The 22,610-nt window shown below is 43.9% G+C and overlaps 1 protein-coding gene across 3 annotated transcripts in view; it reads left to right on the top strand.

Annotated features, from left to right (window-relative positions):
- The window catches only part of HDAC4 (histone deacetylase 4), a 2,586,716-nt gene that overhangs the window by 339,921 nt on the left and 2,224,185 nt on the right, over window positions 1-22,610 (top strand). For all 3 annotated transcript variants that reach the window (XM_069616020.1, XM_069616021.1, XM_069616018.1), the window contains exon 2: window positions 21,246-21,340. The gene's annotated coding sequence lies outside the window, so the exon portion shown is untranslated. The remainder of the gene's footprint in view (window positions 1-21,245; window positions 21,341-22,610) is intronic.

Here is a 22,610-nt window from a genome sequence, read left to right as displayed (position 1 = left end):
GTGCTTCACAGCCCTGGCAGTCCCCATCAGCGTTTTCGGACCCTGATGCGCTAAACCTGTCCCCTCCCAAGGACTCACCTAATAGGAACACGTCACCTATAGACGATCAACTTACATTTAATGCACTACTACGCAAGGCAGCAGCGCATTTCGAAATAGACACTGGGGAGATTTCGCCTGACATTGACTTTGTGGAGAAGGTAATCAAAGAGAAACCCCCTGTCAGCCAAACCATTCCTCTCCTCGCCTCAATAAGGAGACGAATTATCCCTTCACTATCTACCCCCGCGTTGGTCAGAGGGGTCAACCCGAGGATAGAAAAAATATTCAGTCCCTCACCTTCAGACCCGTTGTACGTCAGGGGCCACTCTGTACCAGACTCCCTAGTGGTGACAAATACAAGGAAAAGAGCAGGGGTCCCGCTGTCAACCAGCGAAGCGCCACCAGATAAAGAGGGTAAAAAATTGTATGCCCTAGGGAAGAGGATCACAGCCTCTGCTGCTTTTTCCGCAAGGATTGCAAACAACAACTCCTTGCTAGCAAGTTACGCAGATGCACAATGGAGCAAGCTACGTAAGGACATCGAGGAGGTGCCAGAACCCCTACGTACACGGCTTCTGGCCACGATTACTGAAGGGACCCTAGTCAACCAAAGCATTGTGAAAAACACTCTGGATGCTGCAGAAACGGTGGGCCGTTCCCTAGTCCAAGGAATACTCCTCAAACGCCATGTCTGGCTGCGTAATTCGGGGTTTAAACCTGAAACACAAGCATCTCTAATCAACAAGCCTATAGAAGATAGACAACCTCTTTGGGAAGGCGGTTGATGAGGCACTAGAAACGGTAAAGAAAGAGTTTGACACCATCAAAACCCTATACCAGATTTCTAGGCCTCCTAACAGACGTGGCTATGGCAATAGGCGCTTTTTTCGAGGCCAACGCCAGCAGCAAAATCAGCAGCAGCAGTACTCTGCAAACAACTGGTCCTCTAACCAAGGTACCAGTGGACAATACAACCAGAGAGGACAACGCCGTGGCAAAGGGAGAGGTCGGGGTTCCACCCCCAGAGGTTTCCAAGCCACCAATACCAAATGACTCGAAGATTCGGGTCCCCTCCCATGCATCGCCGGTCGGGGGCTGATTAACATCCTTTCTTCCAGCATGGGAGGGAATAACATCAGACCGCTGGGTACTATCAACCATAGCCCATGGCTACTGTAAAGAATTCAACAGTTCCCCAACGTACAGACCCCCAAGGGGACGACGCATGACACCAGAACACCTCGCCATCCTTCTGCAAGAAGTGGACCAGCTACTGGAAAAAGGGGCCATAGAGGTCGTGCCTCTATCTCAGGTAACGGAAGGTATTTATTCAGTGTACTTCCTTGTACCCAAAAAGGACTTAACCATGCGCCCTGTACTAGATCTGCGCCCAGCGAACAAATTTGTCAAACCTCAAATGTTTCGTATGGTGACCTTACAGGAAGTGATCCCCCTGCTATCTCAAGGAGATTACATGACAACACTGGACATGAGAGTTGCATACTTTCATATTTTAATGTTGCCAGCGCACAGGAAATACCTCAGGTTCATGATAGAGGGCAAACACTACCAGTTCAGAGTGCTACCCTTCGGCATAGCATCAGCACCGAGGGTATTCACGAAAGTACTGGCAGTGGCAGCGGCCCACCTCCGCAGGTTGTCCATCCCAGTATACCCTTACCTTGATGATTGGCTCATAACGGGATTCTTACGAAACATGCTTCTCAAATACCCAAAAGACTGTAGACCTTTTTGTTCCAACTGGGCTTCTCCATCAACGAGAAGAAGTCCAGCTTAGACCCCAGCCAGATCAAACAATTCCTAGGGGCTCTAATTCGAACAAAGGATTGCCTCGTCTTCCCCCTCCAACGAGAGGGTCCAAAACATGCTGTTTCAGATCCCTCAATATGTGGCAGGTCGAGAGGTGACGGTACGCAGAGCAATGTGCTTGCTAGGAATGATGGCGTCATGTATTTGGTACCTCACACGCGCCTGCGGATGCGCCCAATGCAGGAGTGGCTCAACAACCAGTGGTGTCAGGCCAGCGGACAATGGGACGATCTAGTGGTGGTCTTGCAGGCCTTGGTTCTCTCGCTACGTTCGTGGTCGAAGGAAAACCTGGTAATGGGGAAACCATTTGCCACCCCCGCAGTGGAAGCCACTCTAACCACAGACCCATCCCTCACAGGATGGGGGGCTCACCTATCCCATCAGACTGCTCACGGAGTGTGGACTCCGAGCGTAGCATCCAAGCACATAAACCTACTGGAGCTACTGGCTGTGTTCAAGGCACTAAAAGCCTTCCAGGCACACCGACAAGGGAAGACAGTGATGGTCCTCACAGACAGCACCACAGCCATGTACTACCTCAACAAGCAAGGGGGCACTCACTCTCCAGGACTGTCCAAGCTGTCCCAGAACATCTGGAAGTGGGCTCTTAAACACAACATGTTCCTACTGTCACAACATGTACCAGGGGAACTCAATCTGCTAGCAGACGAACTCAGCAGAGACTTCCCTCTGCCCTCAGAGTACGAATGGCGGTTACACGAAGACATCGTCTTTGACATTTTCACACAATGGGGATTCCCAGAAATAGACCTGTTTGCAACTCTGGAGAACTCACAATGCCTAGATTACACCTGCAGGTACCCCCAGAACCAATCCAAGGGGAACGGTCTATCGATTCCATGGTCAGGGAAATTTGTTTACGCTTCCCCCCCCACCCCCCCCCCCCGACTCCACTTCCCGACAAGATTGTGCACAAGTTGCACCAGGAACAAGTTACCATGATGCTGGTGGCCCCCATGTGGGCCCGGCAACCATGGTTCGCTCACTTGATGGAGATGTCTCTATCTCCTCCAGTGAAACTTCCCTGCCCGTACAACATGCTGTCACAGGACAAGGGCAGGACTCTGCATCCATGCCCTCAGACTATGAACTTATCAGCCTGGCTCCTGAGATCATAGAATTTGGACATTTACAGCTCCCGCAGAGATGCATGGACATCCTCAGGGAGGCTAGAAAGCCTAACACTCTTCACTGTTGTTCTAGCAAATGGAAGAGATTTGTCATCTGGTGTAGAGGGAGAAACATCAACCCGGTTGATTGCTCTCCCACGCACATTGTTCTGTACCTGACCCATTTACTGGACTCGGGTCTAGTGTTCAGTTCTATTAAAGTCCACCTAGCGGCACTTTCTGCATACACCGCTTCCCAACTTAGTGTCATGGTGGAAAGTCCCAGTTATCAAAGCCTTCATGGAGGGGGTAAAGAGAATGCACCCTCGGATAGCAAACCCAGCTCCCGGCTGGGACCTAAATGTGGTACTTACCAGGCTCATGGGCTCACCCTTTGAACCCATGCACAAGGCAACTCTTAAGGACCTCACTCTTAAGACTGCTTTCCTAATAGCTATCACCTCCATTAGGAGAGTAAGTTCACAAAGATAAAGTGGTTCTACGCACACACCCGAGGTTTGCACCGAAATTCATCTCGAAATTCCATGTCAACCAGTCAATGGAACTACCAACGCTCTTTCAAAACCCTTCAAATTTGGGAGAAAAAAGCCTGCATACAGTTGTGTGCAGAGCTGTCATGTTTTATATGGAAAGAACTAGACCACTAAGAAAGACTAATCAGTTCTTTGTCTCGGTGGCAGCAGGAAGAGAAGGGTATGCAGTCTCAAAGTCCACTATATCTAGATGGATTGTTCAATGCATCACTCTGTTACACTCTTGCTAAGAGAGAACTACCCTTCAAGTCAAGAGCACACTCTACTCAAGGCACTGGGGCATCCATAGCATTCATTGCAAATGTTCCCCTCGAGTCCATTTGCAAAGCGGCAACCTGGAGTTCTGTACACACCTTTACAAAACACTACTGTCTAGATGCTCACTCTAGATCCGATTCCCAGGTGGGACAAGCAGTATTAAGACATATTTTCTCTACTGTTCCTTCTCACAACCCACCTCCAACTGCGGGTACTGCTCGCTAGTCTATGCACAGCATGTGATTCTAAGCAGATTAACAAACATCAGAAGACAATGCATTACTTACCGTAAAAGCATTTCTGATGGTTGTATCTGCTTGGATTCACATGCGCCCACCCTTCCTCCCCCCTTGGATGGAAGGAACATAGACATCTTTTTATATCTCTCTTTTCTGTACTCGCTCACGTCTAGAAGGCTCCCTCAGGGCAGAAAAAATACAAACAGAGGGACCTCGACGCGTGAGGGATTGTGGGTACACCACAAGTCACTATAGGGATAGTGTTACAGACACGCCTTGTCGACGTCCCCTTTTCGACTACGAAAAACAAAATGCAATACTCCGCAGTGACCACTGGATGTCGGACTATGCACAGTATGTGAATCTAAGCAGATACAACCATCAGAAATGCTTTTACGGTAAGTAATGCATTGTCATATATATATATATATATATATATATATATCTGCGCTCAACCTCACTCCAATAGCCGGTCAAGTGGCACAGCGAGTAGAGCGCTCGCTTTGACATCCGTGCAGAGCCTGCTAACGCAGGTTCGAATCCCGGCGGGGCCAAACTCAGCCTTTCATCCTTCCGAGGTCGATAAATGAGCACCACACACCGTGGGTAATAATAAGCAGCGCTCAGATACCGGAGGGTTCGTAGCGCTATATAAATGCCAAATTATTGCCAAATTAATAGCTGGTGCTTTTGAGCTAAAGCTTGGCTAAGCTTTCAACATATCAAAAATATATTGTACTAACCACTCCGGCCAAACATTCCCAATGCAAGTATGATGGTAAAAAGTTGCCCAAGCACACTAGACCAAACTTGTGAAAATGTGTCTATTTATTTAATCTGTAATAACGCGAGCATCAAAACATTCTCACATCAATCTTCATGCAGACCAGGTCAAAAAACATGAAACTCAGCCCACTGGGTGGAGGTTGCCACGCGTTCCGCTCTATTGGAAGAGCTTCGTCAGGCTAGTTATTATCTGTGTTGCCGCTATCTCGCATCAATTTGAAACGAAGTATGTGTTGATTCGCGTCTGTTTCCGCCCATTCGCATCAGTTGGTCATGTGACCCGCTCTGAGCTGCTTGTTCCCTGCTGCTCATGCTCTATGATCTTATGGCCTCAGAATGCCTCCATCTTGGCAGAGTATATTCTGGCAATATGCCTAGTTAGACCATGTGTCCATATACCAAAGTTAAAGATAAAAATGAGTATATTTAGATCGCGAATTGGGCCAGTCGCAATCGTATCATCAACAAACTTCTAGATATCAATTCATATTATTTGCGAGAATATTGCACAAGTGTGCTAAAACTAAATCGTACTAGGCTACTCGGAATCAAATAAATATATATATATATATTCTGAAGCTTGTGGAATCTGCTCAGATCACATGCTGTGCATAGGCCCACATCTAGTGGAAGCTGTGGAGTATTACAGTTGTTTTCGAAACTCAAAAAGGGATGTCGACAGGGCGTGCCAGTAATACTATCCCTAGTGTGACGTCCACTGTACCCACTGTACCCATGATCCCTCACGTGTTGCGGTCCCTCAGATAGTTGTTTTCCTTCATGCTAGACGGACGCGTATACACCACGCTGTTGAAGATAAGGTAATCCTGCTACTTAAAAAGGGGATTACATGGCAACACTGGATATTGAAGATGACTATTTTCATATGTCAATGTTCCCAGCGCACAGAAGATTCTTGCATTTTAAGATAGCGAACAAGCACTACCAATTCAAAGTGCTGCCCTTTGGAATAGCCTCGGCTCCAAGGATATTCACAAAGGTACTGGCGGTAGTGGCAGCTCACCTCCGCAGGGGAGCAATCCCAGTGTACCTGTCATGACCACTACCCCTCGCCCTGGCAGTCATGCCCCCCGGGCCGCACCACGGTGTCTCATCATGGCCCCAAGGGCCTATTCATGTCCCCCAAGACTCTCTTGGAGTCAGTCCTGGCGCCTTTGGCACCAGGCTCATATGGCAGAAGGGGGAGCTGGAGCTCACAATGGCAGTGTCACAACATGGATGCCCCCACATGGTTCAGTTCCAGAACCGAACCGTGCGGTCTAGCATTTAGGGTGTGGTCTGGCCTGAAGGCACCTGGGATACCTGCAGGCTATATAAGCCACGCCCAAACTGGAGAACACGCTCCGCGTTGCTCTGCTCTCGCAGCGTGACGTTCACCACGACCTGTCGGATCTCCTTCAGCATTCCGGGCCGACACCTGCAAGAAGAAGCAGAAGAACACCATTAGTACTCTTACCTGTTAACGAGTCCAGCTCCTGTCATCCGCTCCAGTGCCCAGAACATCCAGCATCTCGGCGAACGCTCTCTCTCTCTCTCTCTCTCTCTCTTGGAAGCCGCAACCTGCGGGAGAAAAACAGAAAGGCAGCATTAGTAAGCATTTATTCTTCACATTCAAACAACGATCAGATGTCTCACGCTTAACTGAGTTGAACTTGTTTCTGGTTCACGGCCATTCCGAGGTTCCGACAACCTGCAAGAGAAAACGCAAGACTGATTAACTTGCATAATTACTAAGAGGCAATTTGAACAACACCTACTCACCGCTCCGCATCCTCTCAGCAATTTATCATTCAGAACATCACGGCGGCCTGCAAGAGAGGGACAACACAGGTTAGCACATCCCAAGAAAATCACATAACGCCGCGCTCCGTGCTTTCACTTACCATCTCCAGCACAGCCCCAGCCAGCACGGCATCTTCAGAACTCCTTCCGCACCTAAGAGAGAAGGAAAGACATTAACGGGGGCAATTGCAATTAAGGACAAGCTGTTGAAACAGCAGACTTACCAGAGGAACTGAGTCGCAGCAGGACTGGACTCACAGGGCCCGCACTAGTGAAGCAACTCGGCTGCAACGCGCCCATCCTAGATGCACCCCTGCAAATAACAGCAGGATGGAGAGCGCACCATATCGAGCTAAAATCAGAACTCCTGTTTTCCAGACTAGGTCCTCAGCAGAACAAGAACCAGAGGGAGTGGGTCCAGGTCGGAAGCAGTGCAGCCAAATTGGGTGGCGTCCCTGTGGATGCCAGGTGAGCGTTACAGTACTCTTACCTGGACGACTGGCTCATAACAGGGGAATCTCCTCTGATTTGCAGACAAAACATCCAATCAGCCTCCCCTTTAAATGGGCTTCTCAATCAACGAGAAAAAATCAAACCTAGTGCCAAGCACTTCCAAACAATTCCTAAGAGCTATCCTAAAAAACAGAGGAAGGATTGGTCTTTCCTTCAGAGGAAAGAGTAAAACATGTGTTACTGCAAATACCACATTATCAGGCTGGCCGCCAGATAAGGGTGCACAAAGCAATGCATTTCATAGGCATGATGGCATCTTGCATATACCTGGTTCCTCACGCACGCATGCGTCCCCTACAGGAGTGGTTGGCGAAACAGTGGTCTCGGGCAAGCGGTCAGTGGGACGATCTAGTGGTCGTTTCGCCAACACTTGTACAAAATCTTCACTGGTGGATGAAAGAAAGCCTAACGAGAGGGAAACCCTTCTACGACCCACAGATACAGGCAGTGGTCACAACGGACGCCTCACTGGCAGGGTCGGGGGGGGCTCACTACCTTCACCACACAGTTCAGGGTATGTGGTCTCACACTGCAGCTCAGAACCACATCAATGTGCTGGAACTTCTGGCAGTATTCAAAGCCCTTCAGGCATTCAAACCCCATTTAACAAACTGTCGGTGCAGATCCTAACAGACAGCACCACATCAATGTGTTCTATCAACAAACAGGGGTACACGTTCTCCAAATCTATACAGACTTGCACAGAAAATCTGGAAATGGGTACTCGGACAGAAAATGTTCCGGTCATCACAATATGTTCCAGGGGAAATCAACGGTCTAGCAGACTCATTGAGCAGAGATCCCCTATCAGAGGAACACGAGTGGCGTCTACACGAAGAAGTCGTAGAACACCTCTTCTCTCAATGGGGTTTCCCAATTATAGACTTATTCGCCACAAGCGAAAATTGTCAATGCCCAGACTTCGCGTCCAGGTTCCCCCAGCCATGCGCCAAGGGCAATGCCCTATGGATGAACTGGTCAGGGAAATTTGCTTACGCTTCCCCCCCCCCCAATTCCTCTCTTGAGGAAAGTGGTGAACAAGTTACACAAGGAACCAACGACGCTTCTCCTAGTTGCTAATATGTGGGCAAGACAACCGTGGTATGCACATCTGCGCAAAATGGCGATGTGCGATCCCATCAAATTCCTGTGCCAGTACAACCTACTCACCCAGCGCGAGGGACTAACAGTGCACCCGCAACCACACTCTATGAACTTGGCAGCATGGCTCCTGAAGTTATAGAGTTTGGGCATCTCAATCTACCACAAAGATGCATGGATATCTTGAAAGAATCAAGAAAGCCAAACACTAGGCACTGTTATTTTGACAAATGGAGACGATTCGTAATTTGGTGCCAGACTAAGCAGATCAACCCCATAGATTGTCTAACATTCTAACCTATATGCTTTGCTTGCTAGATGCAGGGTTAGTATTCAACTCCCTAAAAGTCCACCTGGTGGCCTTGTCAGCCTACACCACTTCCCATAATAAGGTCTCATGGTGGAAGGTACTAGTCATCAAAGCATTTATGGAAGGGGTAAAGGGACTCCACCCTCCAATTTCTAACCCACCGCCAGGTTGGGACCTCAATGTGGTACTCTCTAAACTCATGGGACCCCCATTCGAGCCTATGCACAAGTCTAGTCTCAAACACCTAACTTATAAAACTGCCTTCTTAGTAGCTATTACTTCCATAAGAAGGGTTAGTGAAATCCAAGCATTGTCGGTGCAGGATCCTTTCTTTACTATACATGAGGACAAGCTGATTTTACATACTCTCCCTACGTTCTCACATAAATTTAGCTCCAAATTTCATGTAACCCGGTCTATTGAGCTACCGGCTTTCTTCCAGGAGCCCAAGAGCTCTGTTTAGGTAAAACTCCACACACTAGATGTGAGGAGAGTGGTCCTCTACTAGGTCAAGACCAGACCGCTAAGAAAAACAGATCAACTGTTTGTCTCCATAGTGCCAGGCAGGGAAGGTGACCGCATCTCTAAGAATGCCATATCTAGGTGGATAGTCAGATGTATCCAACTGTGCTATTCCCTATCATAGAAGACACTGCCTTTTACGCCAAGGGCCCACTCCACAAGAGGTACTGGAGCCACTCTGGCTTTCATTGCAAATGTCCCCTTACAGTATTTGCAAAGCAGCTACATGGAGCTCTATACATACTTTCACTCAGCACTACTGCATTTACACTCATTCCAAGACAGATGCACAAGTGGGACAAGCAGGTCTAAGACATTTATTCGCTCATGAACCTTCTCACATCCCACCTCCTTCTTCCACTGCTTGCTAATCTATGCACAGCATATGATCTAAGCAGATTCCACAAGCCTCAGAAGGGATACATTATTCACCGTAATCTTATTTCTGATGCTTGTATCTGCTTCGATTCACATGTGACCCACCCTTCCTCCTCTTGGAGAGAAGGTGCATGGATGCTTATGAGCTTGTCTGGTACGTATCTGCTTGGATACAACTGTACTCACGCTAAACCTCATGCTACCTCGTGTCAGAAAAATAAAAATCTGAGGGACCTCGACGCGTGAGGGATCATGGGTACAGAGGATGTCACACTAGGGATAGTATTACTGGCACAATGTCGGCCCACGCACAGCATGTGATCTAAGCAGATACAAGCATCAGAAATAAGATTACGGTGAGTAATGTACTATATATATATATATATATCTATATATTTTTTTTTTAATTTTTTTTTTTTGTTACACGCCCAGACCCTGAGGTATCACGGCGTGGTTACAGACATCTTTAATAGTTGGTCTTACAAAAAGGAAGGCTTGCATAAGGTAACAGCATGCAGGTTATACAGGTTAGGTATATATAATGCATTACTCACCGTAATACCGTAACAACACAATTGCGGTCATTACAAGTAGGGCGCAAAGGGATACCGGGCACCGGTAATGACACCGGTGCCGGTAATCCCTTTGCGCCCAACTACGAGTTCCCTTTGCGGGTCCTTCCTTAATGCCTGCTTTTAGTGGGCTCGAGCGGTCGGCGCGATCAGGAGCCATCGAGGTCCCGATCGGACAAGGTAGATCGCTCTAGCCATGCCCGCTCCAGGTTCCGGTCCTCGACGCCCTCAAGACCATAAGAGCCTGTGAGGTCTTCTAAGAAGACGTCAATGCCAACAGCGCCATGTCCGTCGAGGGACTCTCTCGAGGCTCCGCCTCCGAGGAAGTCATCGCCACTGAGGCCGTCGAAGGACACGCTCGGGGCTCTGGCCTCGAAGCCATTGTCGAAGCCGGCAGCGCCTGGCTCGGCGTCGATGCCGATTCCATTGATACCTTTGATGCCTTTTGAGGAGGCTTTATCGGCTGTACCCCGGAGACCGGTGGATACACTGAGGAAGACCCTGAGTAAGTCAGTGAGGCCTGTGTTTGAGCCTTTTTCTGTGCCCTCATCCAGGGATTTGTTCCAGCCTCTATATTATATCTCTGAGGTGGATGAAGGGTCAGATGTGGAAGGTCTGGTTCCTCAGGAGGTTCCTGATGAACTGTTGTCTGGTCATAGCCATTTGGAAGACCTGCGTCTTTGCATGATGCCAGTGGTCTGGACACCTCCCCGGAGGTTGAATTTGGCAGGCCTGAACCTGGTACTCACGCCAAATCTTCATACAGGCGTCTCATGTCGAGGGTGACCGAGTATTTAGAGTGCGCTGCTCCACCCGTGGATTTTCTGCAGGATGACCTGACAGGTGGTGTGCAGTCAAAATATCGAGAAAAAAAAGGTTGAAAGACAAAAATGTCGAAATATAAATGTCGAAAAAAAAGTCGAATTCCTCATTTTTTAAATTATATATTTATTTTGGGGTCCGGGAATAAAATAAAATGGGTAAAACAAAAAATGTTTTTAAAAAAAAAGGGGGTGTTGGGGGGGGGGGGGGGGGAACCTCCCCATTTCGAAAAAAAAAGTCATAAAATATTATTTTTTTCGACATTTTGACTTTCGACCTTTTTGTTTTCGATTATATCACTATAAACCCTGACAGATATCTTGGACCAAGGTCCACCCACTGACCCGGTGCTGCCATTTCATATGGCCTTACAAAGAAGGGTGGCAGCGGCTTGGACTGCTCCGGAGAGTCTCCTGGCAGTGAATACGTTGTTGCCGAATAAATACCGTCCAGCCAGTGGCAAGCCTGGCTACTTGTCTTTGCACCCCACTCCGGAGAGATTGGAGGTGCAGACGGCTATGGCCCCAGCGAAGCAGGCGTCGTACCCAACCATCCCGCCTGATGGCGACGACAAGCGTTTCGACGGTTGGACGAAGAACGTGTTTTCATCTGGGGGTATGGCTTTAAAGGCAGCCAACTCGGTTTCTGCCCTGGCAAGATTCACTCGCTCTGCGGAATTGTATATCTTTGGCGGCTGAACATATTCAATGTTCTTTCGATGGGATGTTCCTCCGATGTATTCCACATTGCACCCTCGCAGCCTGTCCCTCTACAGAGTTTCTTATGTGATTGCAGCTTATGATTCCGCAAGGCTTTCTGTAGTCATACTGGCAGAAGATTGGTGCCACACGTTCTGGGGAAAAAACTACAACTGAGGCTACGGGAGTCGTGTGTCCTACTTATAACATCCGGTGACGTCGGCTCGACGGAGACCCTCGAGGACCGCGTATCGACGCCATCGACGCAGGACGGAGACGCCGAAAAACTTTCTGAAACAGCACAGCTGTGGTGATTACCTGTCATAGATGTGGAATACGTCGGAGGAACATCCCATCGAAAGAACCTTACCAGGTAAGAAAGTAACTTGTTCATTTGTCCCCGTTCATACAAGTAAAAACATCTGAAATTTTGAAAATGAAGAGTGAAACTGAAACGGTGAACGAAAGAATAATCTGTGTCTGTAACATCTACTGGAACCCTTGTTCCATAAATGACAGTACAATTATCGAAACGATTTTCTCCAAACTAAACTAACTCAGTCACCTTCCCAAAAATGGAAATACTATGTGGTGATCTTAACATCTATTTATTCACCAAACTTGGAACTAAACTTAAACAGAATAAATTGGCCAAGAAAGCGCAATTATGGCTTAAAGAATGTGCAATAGGAGATTTTGAACTAGTCAACGGCCAAATCCAAGGAGATATACCAGCAAAATCGACATGGAGTAAAGGAAATACAGTTGGACATGTAGATTACATCTTTGTCACTTCAAATTTGATGACCGACCTAAAAACTCTTGAGATCACAGATAAGACCACATGCGATCACAACATCTTGACATTGACATGGATAGATTTACAGAGTCGTCCACACTATGTCACATTGTCGATAGAGCTGAATTATGGATTAAACAGTCTTTGAATATCTGACAAATATACACAACAATTACCAGCAATTTTCCAAAAAACAATCCTGACAGACCAGTGTAAAATCGAATAGGAATGGCTATTCCAACCCTACAAAGGAACTAATACGAAACATAGAACTCGTTTGCAAATCCATGTACATGCATATAATCAGGAACTAGTTAACAGGAAAAAGGCCCTCGGACAAAACATTCGAATAATCAAAAAGCAAAATAAAGAAGACAGCAAGAAAATGATCAAAAAATATAAACAACAATACAGAAACTGGCAAAAGAATACACAAGCCATTTGAATGCAAATTGAGGCGGAAACCATGTTGACCAGTTTAAATCGGCGTAATGCCAGAAATGTGTGGAACCTACTAAATAATAACCATTCAAATAAAGATCGTCTTGCAGAAGATGTAAGCCAGACAGCCTGCCTTGAACATTTTACAAAAACTTACGGGGGAAAAAAATGAAGAAAAAAAAAATAAGGCAATGAAAGTTCGAATATAACAAAAGTCGAACTTGGAAAACAGCTATGGAACTTTGAATGGTCTAACGAAGAAATATTGGCGTCAATTCTATAACTCAATTCATCAAGAGCTCCTGGCCCTGACGGCCTAAGTAATCAGAAAAACCCGGAAGTATGGGTAAAAGTATGTGAACATCTATTCCAGCTTATCATAAAAAACAACCAAATACTTGGAAAACGGCCTTAATTATTCAGATTTATGAAAAAGGAGAACGGATCCAAGCTATCAACTATCGACCGATAGTTTCACTAGATCCCCTTTGGAAAGCCATTTGCAACAATATTACAAGCTCGACTAATTGAATGGATAGCTAAGAGTCAATGATTTGATATAAGACAAGCTGGCTTTGTAAGGAGAGTAGGTATGTACATTAACCTGTACTGGAGCCCTAGGTTTGGAACCGACCTTGCTAAGCTCTGTTCTTTATTGTGATGCTTTTGTTGTTGGTGCAAGATCACAGGATACATTTGTGAGGTGAGGCCCACACCCCATTTGTTAACTGAAAAGGGGGGTTTTCCTGGATACCTTGCAGTAGAGTATTTTTGTAAAGCATGGATTTTCCACACAGTTTTTGCTTTTTGTGATAAGTGCAAGAATTTATTTATCAGATGGTTTTGTGGTGTGGGCCCATGGTCCCAATTGGGGTCAGCTGACGCGTGTTTCGACCCGTGGGTCTTTTTCAAGGCTAATGAAGGTGGTTTCTTGCCCCATGTGGGGTCCTGTGTTGTAATTTATGGTCTGTTCTGTGTATGACAGCTGGGCTCTTCATAGGCCCAGGATTTGTAGAATATGGTGGCGTCGATACATCCTTGCTCCCTTTGGCCACACCACAAAACAATCTGATAAACAAAATCCTGCACTTATCACAAAACACAAAAACAGCGTGGAAAATCCATTCTTTACAAAAAATACTCAACTGCAAGGTATCAAGGAAAAAAAACCTTTACGTACATTAACCACCTCGTATTAAATCTTTTGAAGCTTGAAGCCATGAGAACTAAGACCAAGACATTAGCAACATTCATTGATTTCCAGATGGCATTCGACAGTATTACACAACAAAGATTGTGGGATAAATTAAGAGCTTGGTAATACCCATTGAACATCCTAGAACCCATAATAGCCTTGTATTCATCAACAAGTGTTCGAGTCATGTTATCACAAACAGGAGCTGTAACGAAAGTTATGCAGACAATGAGTGGCCTAAAACCAGGATGTCCACTGGCTGCAACACTTTTCAGTTTATATCCAGAAGATTTTGAAGAACATAAAAATTCTTTAATGGCCAATCCACCAATTCTGAATGGAATATCCATAAAATGGATCTTGTACGCTGATGATCTAGTGCTTTTTGATAAGCATGCAAAAAAGAGCCAATGCCCTATGTGACTATGCCAAAAAGAATGACCTAAATTTTAATCTGGAATTGAATGCCTTTAACAAAAAGACAGCAAAGGGAGACCACCAAAAACCAAACATTTTTCTACACAAGACAAAACTCGAGACTGATGTCGACAAAATATCTAAGAGTGTGGATTTATCAAACAATCAACGGAAGCTTATGGAAAGAACGTGCAATCACAAAAATCGATTCCTTAGGTCGGCAAGGTGTGATGCTGCACAGGAAATATGGCACCTTTTCCTGCAAGCCCTTGACCACATTCTATTGCCAAAAAGTAACTGCGATAATAACATATGGAAGTGAAACTCTCCTCAATCTATCATGGAACATCTGGAAAACATTAGAAGGAAGATTCTGGAGGAAAGCATCATCACTCCCTCCCTACTTTCCAGTTCAAATAATCAGATTTGATCTTGCACTCCAATCTTTACATTCCATCGTTACATGGAAAACGCTTATACAGAAAAACATTGACGGAAGAAGACATTCCAGCTGTGCGGCTCCTGCGAACTCATCCCAAGACGATTAACAGCATAATATTAAATACGTGGAAAGAAGCTTGTAAGAAAGTGATGATAGGCAACAACATCACAGAAGAAATACTGATATGTAGACCAATGGAAGCTAAAAAAAGAAAATCGGCGAGCAGACTGGATTAATACCATGAAAGAAAAAGCAGAATACCAACTTTCAATTAGCTGCTTACTCGATTGTAGAAAATGTAATCAACTTCCAAAGTATTAGAAGTATTTCCCTTGCCGAAGAGCGAGAGACACATTCCTTAGACTCCAGCTGAACTTAATACCAGCACGGAAAACAGAGGCATTGTTAGGGGGGGTGGGGCTCAGGGTGCTTTAGCCCCTGTTCTTTTGTTTGTACACCCTGATAGAATCTCAGGAGCTACAACCAAAAGGCTAGCTATCCCCGAGTCTAGACAGTCCCGACATTAGCGTAGCCCCGGGTCTTTTCCAGATCTAGCAACACCCCTGATGGAAAATATTAGTGAAAACAAAACAAATTCCAAAAGATCAAAAATACTGTTGGTACTGTAAAAGCATTAAGCAAATTGAAACATCCTATCATATATTTGTGGAATGTGAATCATTGAATCAGGAAAGAGAAACATTTGCAGCAATGATTCCACAAGAAAATCTCAGCTACTTGCGAGAAGAACAATTGAAAACCATTTTAGAAGGAACCCACAAGTGCTTGATATTCCGAGTCGTACAATACTGGAACGAGATATGCGACAAATAAAAGCAGAAAGCACACAAACAAACGAGTTATTTTTTTTTTTTTTGCATTTATCACAGATCACTGTAAATAACTTAAAGGCAAATGTAAAAGTTATAACTCTAATAACTAAAACATTTAATAAAAAAATATATATATCTCACGGGAGGGATCTGATTAAATATATACAGGACTTTGGATCTATTCAGACGTACCATTGGTTGCAGGATTACTTTGCAACCCCAACATTTTTGAAGCAAAACCTTCAGCTTGGACATAAGTAGGGCCCTGTTGATAGTATTTATCACAATGGCTCTCTAAATTTTGCAAGATAGATAATTGTTGAAATGAGGCTCCGCCCTGGCTACTAAAGAAGGTGCCAAAGTATTAGTCACAGTGGGTTGCCTAGAAGCCTCAATAGTATGAAGTAGTAGGTTGTGTATCACGTCTGTTATGTAACAAGGGAATCAGTTGGGAGTCTCACACCACTAGTGAGTGTTATTTACCCATCTGAAACTAAAGATGGTAAACAGTGCATCGGCAGTGGAACTTACCTTATGAATTAAATGTATGGCCTCCATGAGTTTGGAAGTAATGGGGAAATCATTCTATATTGTGGGAGTTCCTAGAAATTAAGGGATTGAAGAAGCAGAGGAAAATGTTTAACTAATGATTGTTAATTGGATCAGACATACGAGGGGAGTTTATCATTCAAAGGGACAGTTTACGTGAGATGATTTTGTAATTCATTTATTCCTTGCACAATAGCAAACCTCCCAATACGGACTTGGAAGTTGTGAAGGAAGAAGTAATCCAATCAAGAAAGTGAGCGATGGCTGCTGAATGAAAAGAGTAACAACTTACCCTAGGGTCAGTAGAACCAATAGTCAACAAACCTCAAAGAGTTAGCCAATGCTCTGCGTCGAGTAGGAGGTAGGGAGGATGTACCCACAGGACTGTTTCTATCCTTCATGGAATAAATTACATCATTGAAGTGGCCTCCCACAAGTGTTAAACCTTTACAACTGCTCATGATCACTATGCTAATCTAGATGACCAGAGGTGCTAATCTCATCCATAGGCTCCCTAGACATAGGTGAGTGCATAGCTGTTCATTAGGGTAATCCGATCTGTACTCCATCTCGTGAAATCAATTGGTAGACCCACCAAACCCCTGAGTAAGAGCTTGTTGCTACCAACTGGGGAGATCTCTGTATTATAAATGGCACACACCCCGGGAGCCTCTCGTAAACCCAGCATGAAAAACCTTGGTATAAAAGGAATGTCCAAGGAAGGCACATTCTGAGCCTAAGAATTGGGTTTGCTGAAGCAGCCATATAGGGATTCTGCTGTTGGATAAGCAGAAATACCCAGAGTTTGGTGTCTCAAACATGTGACCCACCGTTTTGGTAACTACCTATTACCACACCATATGTCCCCTTAAAACAAAGCATCTGAGCACCAAACTTCCCTGATCTAAAAATTGAACTAGAACGTTAGAAACCAACAGGTGCAGCCCGATCCTTGGTCATCCCCGTGACGGTAACATATTTGCCAATACATCTGAGCGCCCTGTTGTAAAGCTAAATAGTCCAGCAGCAGTCCAGATTTTTGGGACCTGGGGATCCACCTCTTCTCTCCCTCCTTGAACTGATCTCTGTGTGGCCCAGATGTATTTCAACCACGTTGTCAGTGTCTCCCTAGGCGAGGTCCCACAGTCTTCCTCTGAGTACTCAGTAGTGTTCGTGCTTTTGGAATGTTCTGTAGTTCACTTATGTTGAAGAGTTGATCGTTCTTGACTCTGCCTCCTTTCCAGCCCGTCCACAGTTTCGAAGAAACGCCTTTTTTCAGAATTACTTGAAGTTTAGCAAGCAGGGAACAGCAGAATATATTTCAACAGGTATTCTTTCTCCAACTTCACTCGTAACTGCTTTAAAGGATGACTCTTTCTGAGCTGCCTTTTGAGATTCAGAAATGCAAAGACCTTGGACCCTGGAGCTGAGCCTGGACCCGTCATCTTACTTTTTGATTGTGTTGCTGTCTCAATAATTCAGAGGCCTGGCTACAACCGCTCTGTGTGGCACCCCTGATAGAGGTCTTGCTGTGCCCTTTCAATGGAAAAGATATTCGATCCACCTGACCATATCGTTTGATGAACCAGTCCTCCAGGAAGAGTTCCTCAAATCACTTTTGATCCATGCAAGAAGGCCAAAGATTCTCAGGTTGTTCTGTCATGGCAGTTAAGATGCATTTTCTGCTCTGTCCACTGCAACCCAGTTACTTGAAACTTCTGTCTCTCCATTGTGCCTTCCAGGCATGATATTCGCTCTTCCACCTTACTTTTTCTGTCTGACACCTCATGTAGTATGGCACATCGCAGGGAGATGGCTGTTCAGATCTCACAATTTTATTTTCCAGGGCTAGTCACAAGTCCCAAATGTCTGCATCACTAGAATGCAACAAGCATTCTAATTGGCCCTTGCCTGGTCAATACCTCGCTGAGAATCCCTCAAAGCTTTTTTACTGTCTGCCCAAAGTGCATATAAATGAGATTACACCACCTGGAAGGCCCATCGTGTCTAATATAGGATCTATATTGGAACCCTTATCGGTATACGACTATTTCTATTTATGACCATTTGTACGGACGAAGAGATTATTTGTCCAATACAATACTACAATAATACATATTTTAACCGACATGACTATCCATACAGAGTACCTTCTAGTAACATTGGATGTAGAGGTCCTCTACATGAGCATTCTTCAGATGGGTAGTGCAGCAGTAGTGCAAATATATCTAAATAAATGAACTTGGCAGAAGCAGTTCCAGCAGACTTCATATTAGAATGCATTAGAGTTGCCCTGATGGAAAATAATTTTTTGTTTGAAGGTGTGTTCTAAAATCAAAAACATGGGACCAGCATGGGAGCTACCTTTGCTCCAGATATAGCAAATTTCTACCATCTGGAACAGTTGACGATATACAGTGACCACAACCCATTTACCAACCACGTGATATGTTGGCACTGCTATATTGATGATGTGTTCATGGTGTGGAGAGGTTCTGAAGCAGCTTTGACGTCTTTTATTACTTGTCTTAATGATCACGATCAGTCCATTAAATTTACTATGGTACATGATCGCACATCTATGGCATTTCTGGATTTAGAGAAATTAAAAAAACTGCACAAGGTGGATTGCACCCAACCCTGTTCAGAAAACCCAACAAAGACATGCTGTTTGCGTAGGGAAGTTTTTATCCATTAAGTTTGAAAGAGAACTTGCCCTGCAGGCAGTTCTTATGAATACGCAGATATTGTACTAATATATCTGACTTCGACCAGCACAGTAAACAACTTACAGTAATATTGAAAGAACGTGGATACCCAAGTCGGGTAATCCGCACTGCTAGTAAAAGAGCACAGAATGCCGACAGAAATATTTGACTAAACAGAAAACATCAGTGGACAAAATAACTTGTATTACATCATTTAGTCCCATTAGCCATGCCCTTAGAACGATTGTACACAGTTGGAACACAGTAAGAACATCTGATTTCCATCCAGAAAGGCCAAGATTTGCGTTCAAGCAACCACACAATCTAAAAGATATGTTGGTACGTACATATGAACAAAATAAAAGTACAAGAATTGACTCAATCTACCCTTTAGTCGCTGCCCCCAGTCATTGGCCATTTTAGATGTGGTTGATGCTCAGTTTGTAACTTGACAAGACATAAGAGATTGATCTATATGGTTTAAAGTGGACATTCCAATATTTCACTAACTGTGTGAAGAAATTGACAATTTATGGTATAAAATGCCCATGTGGTTTAATCTACGTCGGAAAACCTAAACGTGAGATTAGACAGTGGATATGCGAACACTGCTCTTGTCTGAAGAATTAAGTTCCCGAAAAACAAATGGTCACACATTTTACAGAAAGAAACCTAGGTCTACCGATATGTTTTGGTTTATTATCCAGACCATAAAAGAACTTCTGAGAGGAGGTGATTGTGACTTAATTCTAAGAAAAGCTGAACAAAAATGGATTTACAGACTAGATTCTGTAAACAAAGGTCTGAACACAACGATTGAGTGGAGCTTGTTTATGCGCTAAGCACATCTAAATCAAGGACCTATTTGGTATAGTGAGCCCCAAAAATATCATCTGAATTTATAGAAATATCCTTTGAATTACCAATCCAGAGTAGTGTCTTGGCTCTATTTGTGGCTCCAGGGTTTCTGTTTTTGCCAAGAGTATCTCTATAAAGTAGGGATACATATACGCATAGTAAAAAGAAAACAGAATTGTGGTTCCATATCGACTATAATACCCCCCTTTCTTCAGAAAACACAAAGCTCTCGTACACGAAGCATTTTTAGCTTCAATATCGGGCTATAAACCGTTATTCGTTTCAAGTATTCAAGGGTAATTAAGTTCAATTGTACTCGCATCAGAGCCATTTTGTTATCTCAGCTGGGAGAAGTATAAAGAATATACAAGGGTATGTCGAGTACAATTAAAGATATAAGAATCTTTTGTCTTCACCAACAGAGGCAACTGGAATTTTGATGTCTTTCTTTTGGACATATACATTTTTTTCAGTAGAAATGCTTTTGAACTGACTCTAAAGTAGTAGAATAGACATTATAACGAAGGGTGTACGAACAAACTTAAACATACACATCAGCATGCAGTAGTAGTATAGAACAGCAGACACTTCATGATTCGTTCCAAGATGGTGGGCGCAGCAGTAAATCAGTCTTGCTTTTTCAAAGTAAGGGGTTTGACAGGCAAAGACATACAGTGACACTGCTTGTACTGGCGCTGCCACTGTCTTGCGTTGTCCGACAAGGGAACTCGAAGGCATTGTTTTGGGGACATACAAAACCGTAAGTACATGGCCTTTATATGGCTTAACATCGAGCCTGTGCATACAATTGTATCTCTGCACACTGTGGCGACCACTTTGCCTTTTTTTCAAAAAACTTTCAAAAAAACAAAAGACTAGGTTTTCCAGAAGATATTCTAACAGATATTTATGGCGCTTGCAATGCAGATAAAGAGCAAACACATCGAAGGTCTGTTTTTTGAGACCTTGCCTCATTTTCATTAGCATATTTGCCTTAACACCTGGTTTTGTATAAGATTATAACACCTGACTGTATTTATGTACATTCCTTAACTGACCTGCCGAAATGTAATTTACTGTAAAGTATATATGTATATATGTCCTTTTACCAGACTCTACGAAATGTAATGCTCTGCTTTATACTCAATTGTGCCTTATCTTGCAACTAAGCTTTTATGTAATCTTATCTTCCTGTTCCCTGTTGCGCCCTGTTACCTCTGGGTTTTGCGTGCCATATTAAATCAATAAACCAACAAACAAATCCATAAACAATAATCAGAAAGCACTGAATAGTCTTTACAAACAAAGAATAGATGTTCTGCACTTAGTTGTGATAGATAATATTATCGCATTAATATGCCCCGACAGATTCACATTATTGAACATGTCTGTGAAGGCTTAACCGTGGGACTAAAGTGTATATTTGGCAAACTTTTTTTTGACAGGATGCTGAATAAAAAAGAAGAAAACAAAGAGAAGAAGGAAACTGACTCTTTTGTTTAAATACATCCAAATTGCTTTGGGAAATAAAATAGAGAAGGTAATTATTACTTTTAACTTTCCTCATTTTTGGTACATTGGGCTTAATTAAACAATAAAATTATATATTGCTCTAGCAATTTTGTGTGTTTTAAGGGGGAAAAAAACAATGAAAGCTGGGTTTGACTCAACCGGGGGGAAAAAAAATAGAAGAATTTAAAAGACGTTGCCCCAAACACACTGGAACAATAAAGACATTGGTGTTGAGCTATGCTCTTATTTTGGGTACTTGGATTTGGAACAAGTAAACCAGAATCTGGTTTTTAATAGGTTATTTGGTGTTTTATGTCTTTCGCATCTTTGAACACAGTGAAAAAGGGGTTTCTTTTAACCCGTCAATAAACCACACGTACTAGAAGAAATGTTATGTCCTGATGAAGACCCTGTCTCTTGAGATCAGATGAGAATGTCCAGGACAGGAATATCTCATGCTAGGGGCCGTACCGCAATTTGTCGACCAAAAGCCTGACTAAAAGGATCTGAGTCAGTTGTCCTATCTGTTCGATTTGGTCATTCCCATAATGTATCACCTCTCTGTATAAAGATATGAAACTTGATTAATATTCAAAGCGAGTGGATTCATCCAGACATTTTTCCTGCACAACCTTGTTGTAATACATGAAAGGTGTAACATGTGTCTTGGTGTTCTAGCTTGTGAATTCACTGGAATAGCTTGTGTTGTGGTATAAAACAAGGACATATTGATCAAATTTGATACTAACCCCACAGTGTGATAAACATTTTTTAAATGTGGTTTTGGACGTCCATGAAAACTGATACAGAGACGGTACCCATCATTGTTGATTGTGATATGAATTGTTTTTAGAAAAATTCTTGAATTATTAACAGATTTCTGATTAATGTGCAGTGGATTTATTTAGCCATAGCACCAAACATAGCTCTAGGTTATTAATAGCGTGGAAAAGGGAGGGGTAGCTTGTCTCCTTTTGTTTGTCTCAGATTATATTGTTTCTTCCCTTCATGAGACAGGCCTCCGTTATCAAACAAGGTGGGAAGTACCCATAGTTAACTCTAAGTATTCCTAAGAGAACAGAAGGTTTCAGCAACGGGCATTTCATATCAAAGAACATTGGAAACTTCCGGACAAAAAGATAATGATGGTCCATCTATTCAACAAAGTAGGAGAAAAGAAGTACCACTATAGGGAAATATGAATGTTAAAAGGAAGTTAACAACAAGCAGAAATATGCATCAAGTGAAACCATCAGATTGGCAGTGAGAAATCTAGATCACTACTGGAAAATACACAT

This window comes from Ambystoma mexicanum, chromosome 9 (genome assembly GCF_040938575.1).
Source record: "Ambystoma mexicanum isolate Mex_15411 chromosome 9, UKY_AmexF1_1, whole genome shotgun sequence".
NCBI lineage: Eukaryota > Metazoa > Chordata > Amphibia > Caudata > Ambystomatidae > Ambystoma > Ambystoma mexicanum.
Note: the sequence above shows the minus strand (reverse complement) of the source record. Positions and strands in the feature narration are given on the sequence as shown.